Here is an 11077-nt window from a genome sequence, read left to right as displayed (position 1 = left end):
AAAGAAAGAAAGAAAGAAAGAAAGAAAGAAAGAAAGAAAGAAAGAAAAGAAGCAATCAGAAGAGAAAGCCCCAAGCTGCTATAATCTTATCTCTTCACCTATTTGTATCTGTGCTTACACACTCTGCCTTCCCTTCTGTTACTCTGAATGAATAACCTGTGCTTTCATTGAAGGACATCCCTTCACTGTACACCTGCTCAAACACATCACTCCAGAAATTTTTCTTTTTCTTGGATATTATTATTTTCCCTCTTGACTAAATTACCCCAAGAAAATATAAACATTCTGCTATTTCTCCCATCTTAAAAAAAATGGGGGAAAAAAGCAATCCTCAATACCACATCCTTCTGCTACCTCAACTGCTCTCCCATAGAGGAAAACTTCTAAACATCTCCTTTATAAGCTGTTCTTAGTTCCTTTCTTCCCAGTCTCTCTTGAATGCAGTCCAATCAGTATCTCACTGCATATGCCACCAAAACTTCCCTCAAGGTTATCACTATCTCCACATTGTTCAAAGCCAATAATAAATTCTCTATCCTCAGCTTATGTGAACGACCAGCAGTATTAATACAGCTGATGATGGTCTCCTTGATATACACTTCACTGATCATCAGGATTTATGTGTTCTCCTTTCTCTCCCCATTTTACTAGCTGCTCCTTCTCATTCCACTTTTGGTTTAAAATACCACCATGACCTCCCCAAAAACCTGGAAAGGCCCAAGCCTCAGTTCTAAGCTTAAAACTTCTTTCTTCTATATCACTACTGTCCTATGATCTCATCCATGAATTTTGTAAGCTGAAAACTTGCAAATTTGTATCACCAGCTCAGACTTCTCCGCTGAACTCTAGATGTGTTATTGGCTACCAAACAGGGACAACTATTGTGACGTGTTAGCCATCCCAAAGACTAAACTCACGACCTGTACTGCCAAACCTCCAAACCTGCCCTTCCCACAATCTTTCGAAAAGTAATAAATAAATCAACAGTCTATCCTTCCCATTGCCTAGGCCAAAAAATAAAACGTCATTCACAAGTACCTTTCTTCTCTTATGCCTCTTCTCTTTCAGCACATTCTTTTGTTTCTATCTTCAAAATATTTGCAGTGTCTGAATATTTCTCATTATCTCTGATACTTCTACCACCATTGATACAAGCCACCATTACCACTTACTTGGATTCTCACAATTACTTCTAATTCAGAAGTGTGCACTTTTCTCCGAAGAGCCTTGAAGAGTAAGTATTTTAGATACTGCAGGCCATTAGGTCCCCATTACAACTATAACTATTACAACTGTAACTCTGGCCACATTGTGAAAGCAGCCATCAACAATATGCAATTGAATGAATGTGGCTTTGTTTCAGTAAAATGTTATTTACTAAAACAGGAAGTTGGCCAGATTTGATCTATGGCCTGTAGTTTGCTAACAACTATTCTGGTTCATCTCCCTGACCTCTCTTTCTTTCCTAGTATCTGTTTTCAACACAAGGGCCACAGCAATCCTTTTGAAATGAAAACCACAGCACATGATGTGTCTACTTAAAACTGCTCCCACTCCCTATTTCACTCAAAATAAATCCAAAATTCTTAATATTGCACAAAGAGTTTTTGAGCAATATGTTCCTTCAATTTTGCTCCCTGTGATCCAGCCACATTGATTTTTCTGCTGGTCTTTGAAATTGCCACATATAGGAGGGCATCTTTCTTTTCTATTCCCTCTGTCCAGAGAACTTGATAGAACTCATATAACTAGAGGGGCGCCTGGGTGGCTCAGTCATTGAGCGTCTGCCTTCGGCTCAGGTCATGATCCTGGGGTCCTGGGATCGAGCCCCGCATCAGACTCCTTGCTCTGCAGGAAGCCTGCTTCTCTCTCTCCCACTCCCTTGCTTGTGTTCCTGCTCTCGATATCTCTCTCTGTCAAATGAATAAATAAAATCTAAAAAAAAAAAAAAAAGAACTCATATAACTAGAGCTCACTCTTCACCTTCCTCTGGTCCCTGGTCAAATGTCACATTTTCAGTGAAAACTTTCCCCCCTAAGAAATTATAATCACCATCACCCCGATATGCCCCATTCTCTTTTCCTGCTTAATTTTTATTTTTCCATAGAAAATTTCACCACCACCAGTGGTGTGCAAAAAAGTTTAATTTTCTTATTTGTTTGCCCCTCCTTCTAATATTTCCTTAGAACACTGGGATATACTTGAGGATAGTTTTATTATAACTGTTCCTTACTTTATCCCTAGAATCTAGAACAGTTTCTGCTACAGGATTGAAGACTAATAAGTAAATATTTGTTGAATGAGCACTGTAGATGAACACGGGAAGAGCAAGAGAAGGTTCTTGGCCTAGTTCCACAGAACAGAAATTATCTTATCACATGATAGAAGTTATTTAAGTCTTTTAATGTAATTTGCCAATTTTTGCCTCTATATTTTTTACGTGGAGTTTTGATGCTCTTTATCCCCACTCTGCCTCTATGGTGGTTAATTTTTTGATGTCAACTTTATTAGATTAAGGGGTACACAGCTGGTAAAACATTATTTTTGGGTGTTTCTGTGAGGGAGTTTCCAGAAGAAATTAGCATTTTTAATGGGTAAACTGAGTAAAGCAGATGGCCCGCCCGCATGTGGCAGACATCATGCAATCTGTGGAGGGCCTGTACAAGACAAAAAGTAGAGGAAGGGTGAATTTGTTCTCTCTTTGGTTAATCTGGAACATCAATCTTCTCTTGCCCTTAAACATCAGAGCTCCTGATTCTCAGGCTTTCAGACTCAATCACTGAATCCCATCAATGGCTTTTCTGGTTCTCCAGCTTGAAGACAGCACATTCTGGGACTTTTGGCCTCCTTAACTGCATAAGCAAATTTCTATAATAATTCTCTTATCTCTCTCACTCTATCTCTATCTTCATATCTTTATCTACTATTAATTCTGCTTCTCTTGAGAACCTTGACTAGTACAGTCTCCAAAATGAAAATGACTATTTTTTTTTTCAAAGATTTATTTACTTATACCAGAGAGAGAGAGAAAGAGAAAGAGAGAGAGAGAGGAGGGGCAGAGGGAAAGGGACAGGAGAATCCTCAAGCAGACTCCCCACTGAGTGCGGGGCCAGACCCCAAGACCCCAATATCATGACCTGAGCTGAAATTGAGTCAGATGCTCAACCAACTGAGCCACCCAGGTGCCCTGAAAATGACTATTTCTTTTTTTTTTTTTTTGAGAGAGAATGAGAGAGAGGGCACATGAGAGGGGCGAGGGTCAGAGGGAGGAGCAGACTCCCTGCAGAGCAGGGAACCCGATGTGGGACTCGATCCCGGGACTCCAGGATCATGACCTGAGCCGAAGGCAGTTGCTTAACCAACTGAGCCACCCAGGCGCCCGAAAATGACTATTTCTTTAACAAACCTTCAGTATTACCCAGCAGAGCCACATGCCCAGTCATATGCATACCATGTTCAGTTCACATATTAATCCCCTATTTTCTATTATGCTCAAAATGAAATAGATAGGTCAAATACTTCACTTAGGATCAAAGAACTACTAGTGACTTCTTTGAAGCCTTCTATGAATTTATCCCTCTAAACTCTAATCATTATTGCTAAGCTGAGCATACTAACTAATTCAGCTAGTAATTTAGTAACTAATTTAACTGGTAATGCCCAAGATCTCCCAGTTTCAGGTATAAAAAAAAAAAAAAAACACTGAATGAATGAATGGTTAGCAGTGCGAGAACCAGGGCTTGGGCTGTCTTAGTTCACATATGGTCTTCTCTCCACTACACCATGCTTCCTTTATGGTGACTTCACACACACTTGTCAAGGAGGCAGAAGGATCCCTGGACTTCAAATTCAAAAGACAAACAAAAGCCCTACATACACTACACATTCTTTTTTTTTTTTTTTAAAGATTTTATTTATTTATTTGAGAGAGAGAGAGACTGAGAGAGAGAGCACATGAGAGGGGGGAGGGTTGGGAGGGTCAGAGGGAGAAGCAGGCTCCCTGCGGAGCAGGGAGCCCGATGCGGGACTCGATCCCGGGACTCCAGGATCATGACCTGAGCTGAAGGCAGTCGCTTAACCAACTGAGCCACCCAGGCGCCCACACTACACATTCTAACTGGACAACAGATAATTCATGAAATGAAAAGACTAATAAAAGCAAACCACAAAACTGCCTTTGCAAGGTTATTTTGAAAACAAATGCAGTAATAAATTAGTCACTCGCTGAAGTCTGAAAAGAACCTGGACGAAAGAGAGAAGAGCCAGTAGATAAATCCCTTCCATGACTCCATGACCGTGTTAGGTTCTGATTCTTGAACCACTGGCATCAAGTATCACACAGGATGTTTGTTAAGAATTCAGAATTTGTGATCAGACCTCATCCCAATCTCTGAGTCTCTGGATTTAACCCCAAAATCTGAATTTTTAACTATTTCCCAGATTCTTATATACACTTTTGTTTTACAGTCAGAGCTTTGCTACTCAAAACGTGCTGTGGAACCAACAGCAAGGATATCACTTGGGAATGTGCTAGGGATGATGCATAGTCTCAGGTCTCTCCTCAAATCTACTGAATCAGAGTCTGCATTTTAACAAGATTCCTGGGTGACTGGAATGCAAATTAAAGTTTAAGAAGCACTACTCTTGAGAGTACCTTCCTATAAGCAATGAAACATAAAGGAACTATGATTTCCCCTATTAGACAGTCTTTCTTTACACTTTCCCTTAATCGCCCTCCAATGTTCCTTTAGAGCGCTACATGGAAAATGAGCCATTAATTTACATAAGATGGAATTATGTAATACATAAAAACAGAATGTTAGAAGGGGAAAGGACCTTGGAGAGCATCTTGTTGAACTCCTTCATTTTATAGATGCAGAAAATTAGACCCAGAGAGGTCATCTGGGTTCACAGAAATAACTGATGGCTAAGCCAGGAATACACACTTCAGGCCCCCAGCTTCTGCTATTCTGTCTACTTTAATTATATACCACTTCCTTCCAAAAGAATTTTACCCACAATTGGGATTTTACTAAAACTTTGGCATTTAACATATAGGGTTTTTTTTTTTTCAAAGCAAAGTCAAACAGCATGTAAGAAATCCATTGCGTTAATCAAATGTGATCTCATCGTTTTTTCTAAAAAGGGACTAATTACAAAAATGGACTAGACTCCTCTATAATCAGGAAGATTATTTTTTAATCTAATTCATTTTTCAGGATAATTACTCAAAATCAATCACCGTCAGTTTATAACAATAATCAGAAAGGAATTAGAAAATATTGGTGATATTGCTGAGTTCAATTTCTTCTCAAGATAAGAAGATCAAATCAATCCAGCAACTGGGAATTGCATTACAACTATTTCTAAATGGAGTTTAGCTGCATCATATTACATTCTAGGCCCTTTGGTCTCCAATGTTCAATTTTTTGTGTGTGGAAAAGTATATGCACAGTGGATATAAGATGGTATTTTAGAACTAATTACAGTCCATTTCAGCTTCCTAAAGGAGGCTTTCTTAGCACAAGCGAATGCCTTCCTTCATTTCTTTCTTTGCTTTTTGTCTAGTCAAAAAGGAATGACAAGTAACTGAGTCTTGAATGATCCTCTTTTGAGTTGTGAAAGGGACAAATAAGAAAGGAATGTGCCAGTAAAGCAATAATACAGTGAATATACATATTAATGATGATATACTCCTACAGGATTTGTTTCTCAAATAAACAACTTAAGCTGTTCTGCCTCTCCACCCTAACATGTGTGAAATAATTTAGCATAGAGACATACGCATGAGTTCTAAATAAATATTATTGTTTTTATAACCCCCAAACCATAATATGAGCATTACCCCCATGTATTAAGAGTCAGATTTTTAAAAAATCTACTTAACTCCTTCAGAAAAGAAAGCATTGCGTAATTCTAAATTTAAGTGTTTTTACTTAGAAATTGTGGAATCATGTCAGTCAGGACACAGTTTTAAGAGAAGAACCCAAGTGAGCAGATTCAGGTTGTATATATGGAGAAACTCTATGTGCTGTGCTGACATGGTCCATCTAACACTGTTTTTCTGGCCAAATGCTTCATTATATAAATATTTCTTCTTTGGGATGGCTACTTGCTGCTAAAACTGTTGTATCTCAGTGCTCACAGTGACCTTAAATGTCACAAGCAACAGTGTAAGTACAGTGAGTTACTATGTATTTACAAGAGACAGATGACTCAGTTGGTCGAAAATGGTTTTAGACGAACTGATCCTGAGCAAGCATTAGACATCCATTTGGTAAATATTTTGGCCTTATCTAAGCTTCAGTTTCTTCTCTAAACTGGGGATACAAATATATATATTTTAAAGGTTCCCACAAGGGATTAATGTTATGTCAAAGGAAAGCAGGTGCCTGACTGAAGTTAGACGCTCAGTATTACTCAGTATTTATCCTTTGCACATACTGGTCTGGTGATTTCCTGTGTATCTCCTTAAAACCAGTACATACTATAGAATTCGGCAACATCCATTCAGTTGAAATCAAGTTATGTAACCAAGAGCAGACCAGCCCTGCAGTGGTAGTTGGGTAGTTGGCAATCAGGAGGATAGTACCTTTTGATTATTTGATTCCATTATAGTATCTCTATGTGTGCAAATACATTTGGAATTCAGGCTAAAGGATACCACAAGAAATTTGATTTTAGGAGTATCAATTGCAAGGAGTAAATGATTACCAGAGCTTATATCTTGACCAGGGATTTTTTATATGAAAGCAATGATCAGTTGCTTTCTCAGTGGTCATCAACAGTCTCAAATCAAAACCTGATGAAAGTACATAAATAAAAGGAAATCCTCCAAGACTGAATGCAGCCATTTTTCTATTTCATCCACCTATATTTCACTTAATTGAGCTAGGAGGATACAATATTCAATTGATGTTATAGGGAAAAATAGGCTTTAGAATAATGATTCAGTCCAAGGTTCATGCTGGGAAATTTTGCAGCCTACAAAAATAGTGAAATGTATTATTGAGATCTTTGGGAGTATGTTCTTAGGCTGTATAAGCACCATGAATTTAATTCAGTAAAACACTTTTCTTTTGCTAGACTTTTCTCTAGCAGAGAGAGTTTCAATAAGATGTACTTGAATTTTTAGTATACCACAAAAACAAATGCATATGCTGTAGAATTAGAAATGGGGTTCTTAAAAAAACATAGCAATAGTCAACTGAGTTTAGTATGCATGCCTGTGCTGCATTAGACACTTAGAAGCTTGAAAAATTAGCTATACTATAAATAGTGGTTTGATTATACTGTGGTTCCACATGAACAGAAAATGATCTAATTCATACTAAGAGGTTAAAAAACAAAAACAAAAACAAACAAAAACATCCACTATCATGAAAGAGAGAACTTTTGGAAGATGGGAATTATATTAGTTTGTTAGGGCTGACATAATAAAATATTACATACTGGGGGGCTTAAACAACAGAAATTTATTTCTCACAATTTTGGAGTCTGGAAGTCCAAGATCAAAGTTTTCAGCAGATTTAGTTTCTCCTGAGACCTCTCTTCCTGGCTTGCAGATGGGGAGTCTTCTTGGTGTGTCTTCACATAGTCTTTTCTCTATATGCATGCTCCTAGGATACCAGTCATACTGGAATAAGGCCCTACCTTACTGCACTCATTTTAACTTAACAAACCTTTTGAAGAGTCTATCTCCAAATACAATTACATGGATCAGGGCTACTAATATAACCTCATTTAACCTTAATTATTTGCTAAAGTTTCTATCTCTAAATATGATTATAGTCTGTGGTACTGAGGGTTGAAATTTCAACATATGAATTTAGGGGAATGCATAATTCAGCCCACAATAGGAATATCTTCATGTGGCCAGGAACTGGTTCCTGCTTTAATTTGACTGCTATAAAACTGATTCCCTTTTATGAACACTGTCACTTATACAATTCTTGGGTATTTTGTTACATATCTATCATTCTATCACTCTTGCATGTCTTTAGGTTGGCTATTGACAGGACATAAGATATTATATTTTTGTTGGACCTTCTAATTGGGACTAAAATTTCTGTAAAAATCTTTTATTTGTAACAGAGTTAATAGCTGAGCATAAGACTAAACAATACATTTGGTATCCAAGTCTCCTTTAAAATTTTCATTGGAACATCTGCTAGGTTCAAACAATGCAGTAACTCTCTCTGTCTCTCTCTCTCTTTCTCTCTCTCTCTTCGAAATCAGAGGGTAAAATTAGAACTGTTTTTATAAAAATGTAGTTGTTGTTATGTAAATGTAGGATTTGAAAGTTTCTCAAAAAGATTCTTTAGTGGGTATTTCTGTATAGATTTAACTTCAAATAAATTGTAAGCCATATTTAGAATATAAAACTAATATAGAGGGCGCCTGGGTGGCTCAGATGGTTAAGCGTCTGCCTTCGGCTCAGGTCATGATCCCAGGGTCCTCGGATCGAGTCCCGCATCGGGCTCTCTGCTCCTTGGGAGCCTGCTTCTCCCTCTGCCTCTCTCTCTCTCTCTCTCTGTCTCTCATGAATAAATAAATAAAATCTTTAAAAAAAAAAAACTAATATAGAGAACAGTAAATTCATTCAATTCTCCGTAATTCTGGAGCCCTAAAAGATGAACTTCTCTAATTGTTTTTGCTACTAAGTATAGGCTTTATTTTTTTATTTTATTTTATTTTATTTTTTACTAAGTATAGGCTTTAAAGAAACTTTCCAGTATTTGCTGCCTCCAGAGGAAGAGTAATTTGGATGTTAGATATAGGGAAAACTCCTTAAAATATTTGCATTATCTTAGCTGAGCAGAGCCATAAAGGTAGTGTCATAAGGACTCATGGTATTTCTCGCATCATCAGTGTGATACGCTAGTTATAGCCTGACACTATGACCTTCTCTTATAGCATATTAGGGTGTGACAAGACACCATGTGTCCCTCTGGGTTTCCCTTCATGTAGATCAGGTTTCATTCTCTCAAAGACAAGAAGGGAGTTCCTTTGAATTTTTCAAGGCTCACTGCAAAACTTCTGCTTCAGTTCTGCTATGTTACCTACTACACTTCATTTTTAAATCTCTATGTCACTCTTATCCTGTTAACAATATTTACTACTAAAAAATTTTAATAGGAGAAAATGTCCTACTCCAAGAACAGATTGAACAACAGTAAAGATCAAGTTTACATTTTACATGGAAAGATTTATAAAATTATCACAAATATTTTAAGAAAAATACTTCATGCCACATATGACTTTGCAAATGTCTAATTTATTTTTTTGCCAGGGATCAGAGATATTTTCAAGGGTAAGAAAAATCATTTTATTCTCTTACTTGCAAGTAGTTATTTGGTTGCAAGCAATAGACACCAAACGAAAAAATATATATATATTTGTAGGGTATTTTACAGTTTACAGAATTGAAGAAAGAGTTTAGTATTCAGTTCTAAGAAAGAACAGATATTAGGGAAGCTCCAGCGAGCTTAATCTCTTAGAAATTGAGTGCACAGAGAGTAGAAATGCTACAGAAATTGGAATTTGTTAGAGATTACCAGGTAACATTAAGATATTGCAAAGATTTATGGCAGAAGGATGAGAAAATAAATATCCCTTAACTGAAATGCTATAAAACAATCTATCGTTTAGATCACTGGAAGTACAAGATGGAAGATGAAGAGAAAATATTTTTCCTAGAGAAACTGTGCTAAAATAAGCACAGATCACCAAGATGGCTCAATGTTCTAAGATTTTCTTCTAAATTTCAAATCATACTGAATAGAAATAAAGCTTTGAAAAAGTTAGTGGATAAAATGACTAACCCAGAGCTCTATCAGCATTTTTAAGAACTACGTTTTTATAAAAAAAGAAATCACTCAACAAATGAGACAAAATACAAGAAACAACATTATTCTTGGCTTGGCTTATGCCATTAAGAACTTGTACCTTATTCTTTATAAAGCAAAAGATGTTGACTCAACCAACACTAATCTTTTAATGTAGGAACACTGAAGTTTTAGCCAATTATTCAAGTCCATCTACAAACATTCTCCCATTTTATTATATTTAACATATATGTGATATTATCCAACTCCATATATAAAAGTATGCATTTATAAAAGATATTACAAATAACATATTTTATTTGGAAGAAAAAGTACATAATGGGCAACTCTCAGGAGAAAAATAGAAAGATGGAATAAATGGGCCAATATAATATAATTGAAAAAAGTTTTGAAACTAAAGAGTTGAACTTAAAGAGCTTAATAGTAAAAATTAAAACAAATCATATAAAATGTTTTAAAAATATTTTCTTTAGCCTCTTCCATAATAACACTCAACTTCAGAATACAGTATAATAATACCTAAAAAATTCTGTAAGAAAGGATGGTAGCAAAAGAAATTTACATGTAGGCAATTTGTCTTTCAAAAATACAACAACAAATAGGCATTCTCTAGTAAGCTTGGATACTGGGAATATAGCATACATGAAAATTATATTAGATGGTAAACTACATTAGACTAACAGATTAACCAAATTGAAAAATCCTAAAATAGAGATACTATAGTGAATATATTTTTTATATATGTAACTATAAAGCTAGTACTCAATAAAGGACGGAATTAAGGTTTCATAACTGCAAATAAGGAGCATGTACCTTGACAATTTAAAAACAAAAGTACAATTAAATAATATAATACAGAGATGAAGAAATAGAATTGAGATCATTTCCTCATCATTTGTGTCAAGAATTCATACACCTTAAAATTGAAATATAATATTATAAGAAACATACATAATGAACTTATAACCTTAAGGCTCTTCATAATATTTCTTTTATAAGTGGAGAAATTTTAATGTCATTTATTGTAAAGAAATACATATCAGAAATTTAACAACTGCTTCAGTTTGAACTTATTTTCCTTTTGTAAAGTATATCTTATTTAATGGTTTATATTAAAATCATGTATAACATAATGCCAGTTTTTAAAATTAGTTCTATCTATATGCCTTCATATTTTTATAGAGGTAAGTCTGGATCAACATTAATCAATATCTCAGATGCTTTCTGGG

The sequence above is a fragment of the Mirounga leonina genome, unplaced genomic scaffold (genome assembly GCF_011800145.1).
Source record: "Mirounga leonina isolate KUSES-001 unplaced genomic scaffold, KU_Mleo_1.0 Mir_174, whole genome shotgun sequence".
Classification (NCBI taxonomy): Eukaryota; Metazoa; Chordata; class Mammalia; order Carnivora; family Phocidae; genus Mirounga; species Mirounga leonina.
This window is presented reverse-complemented; position numbering follows the sequence as displayed.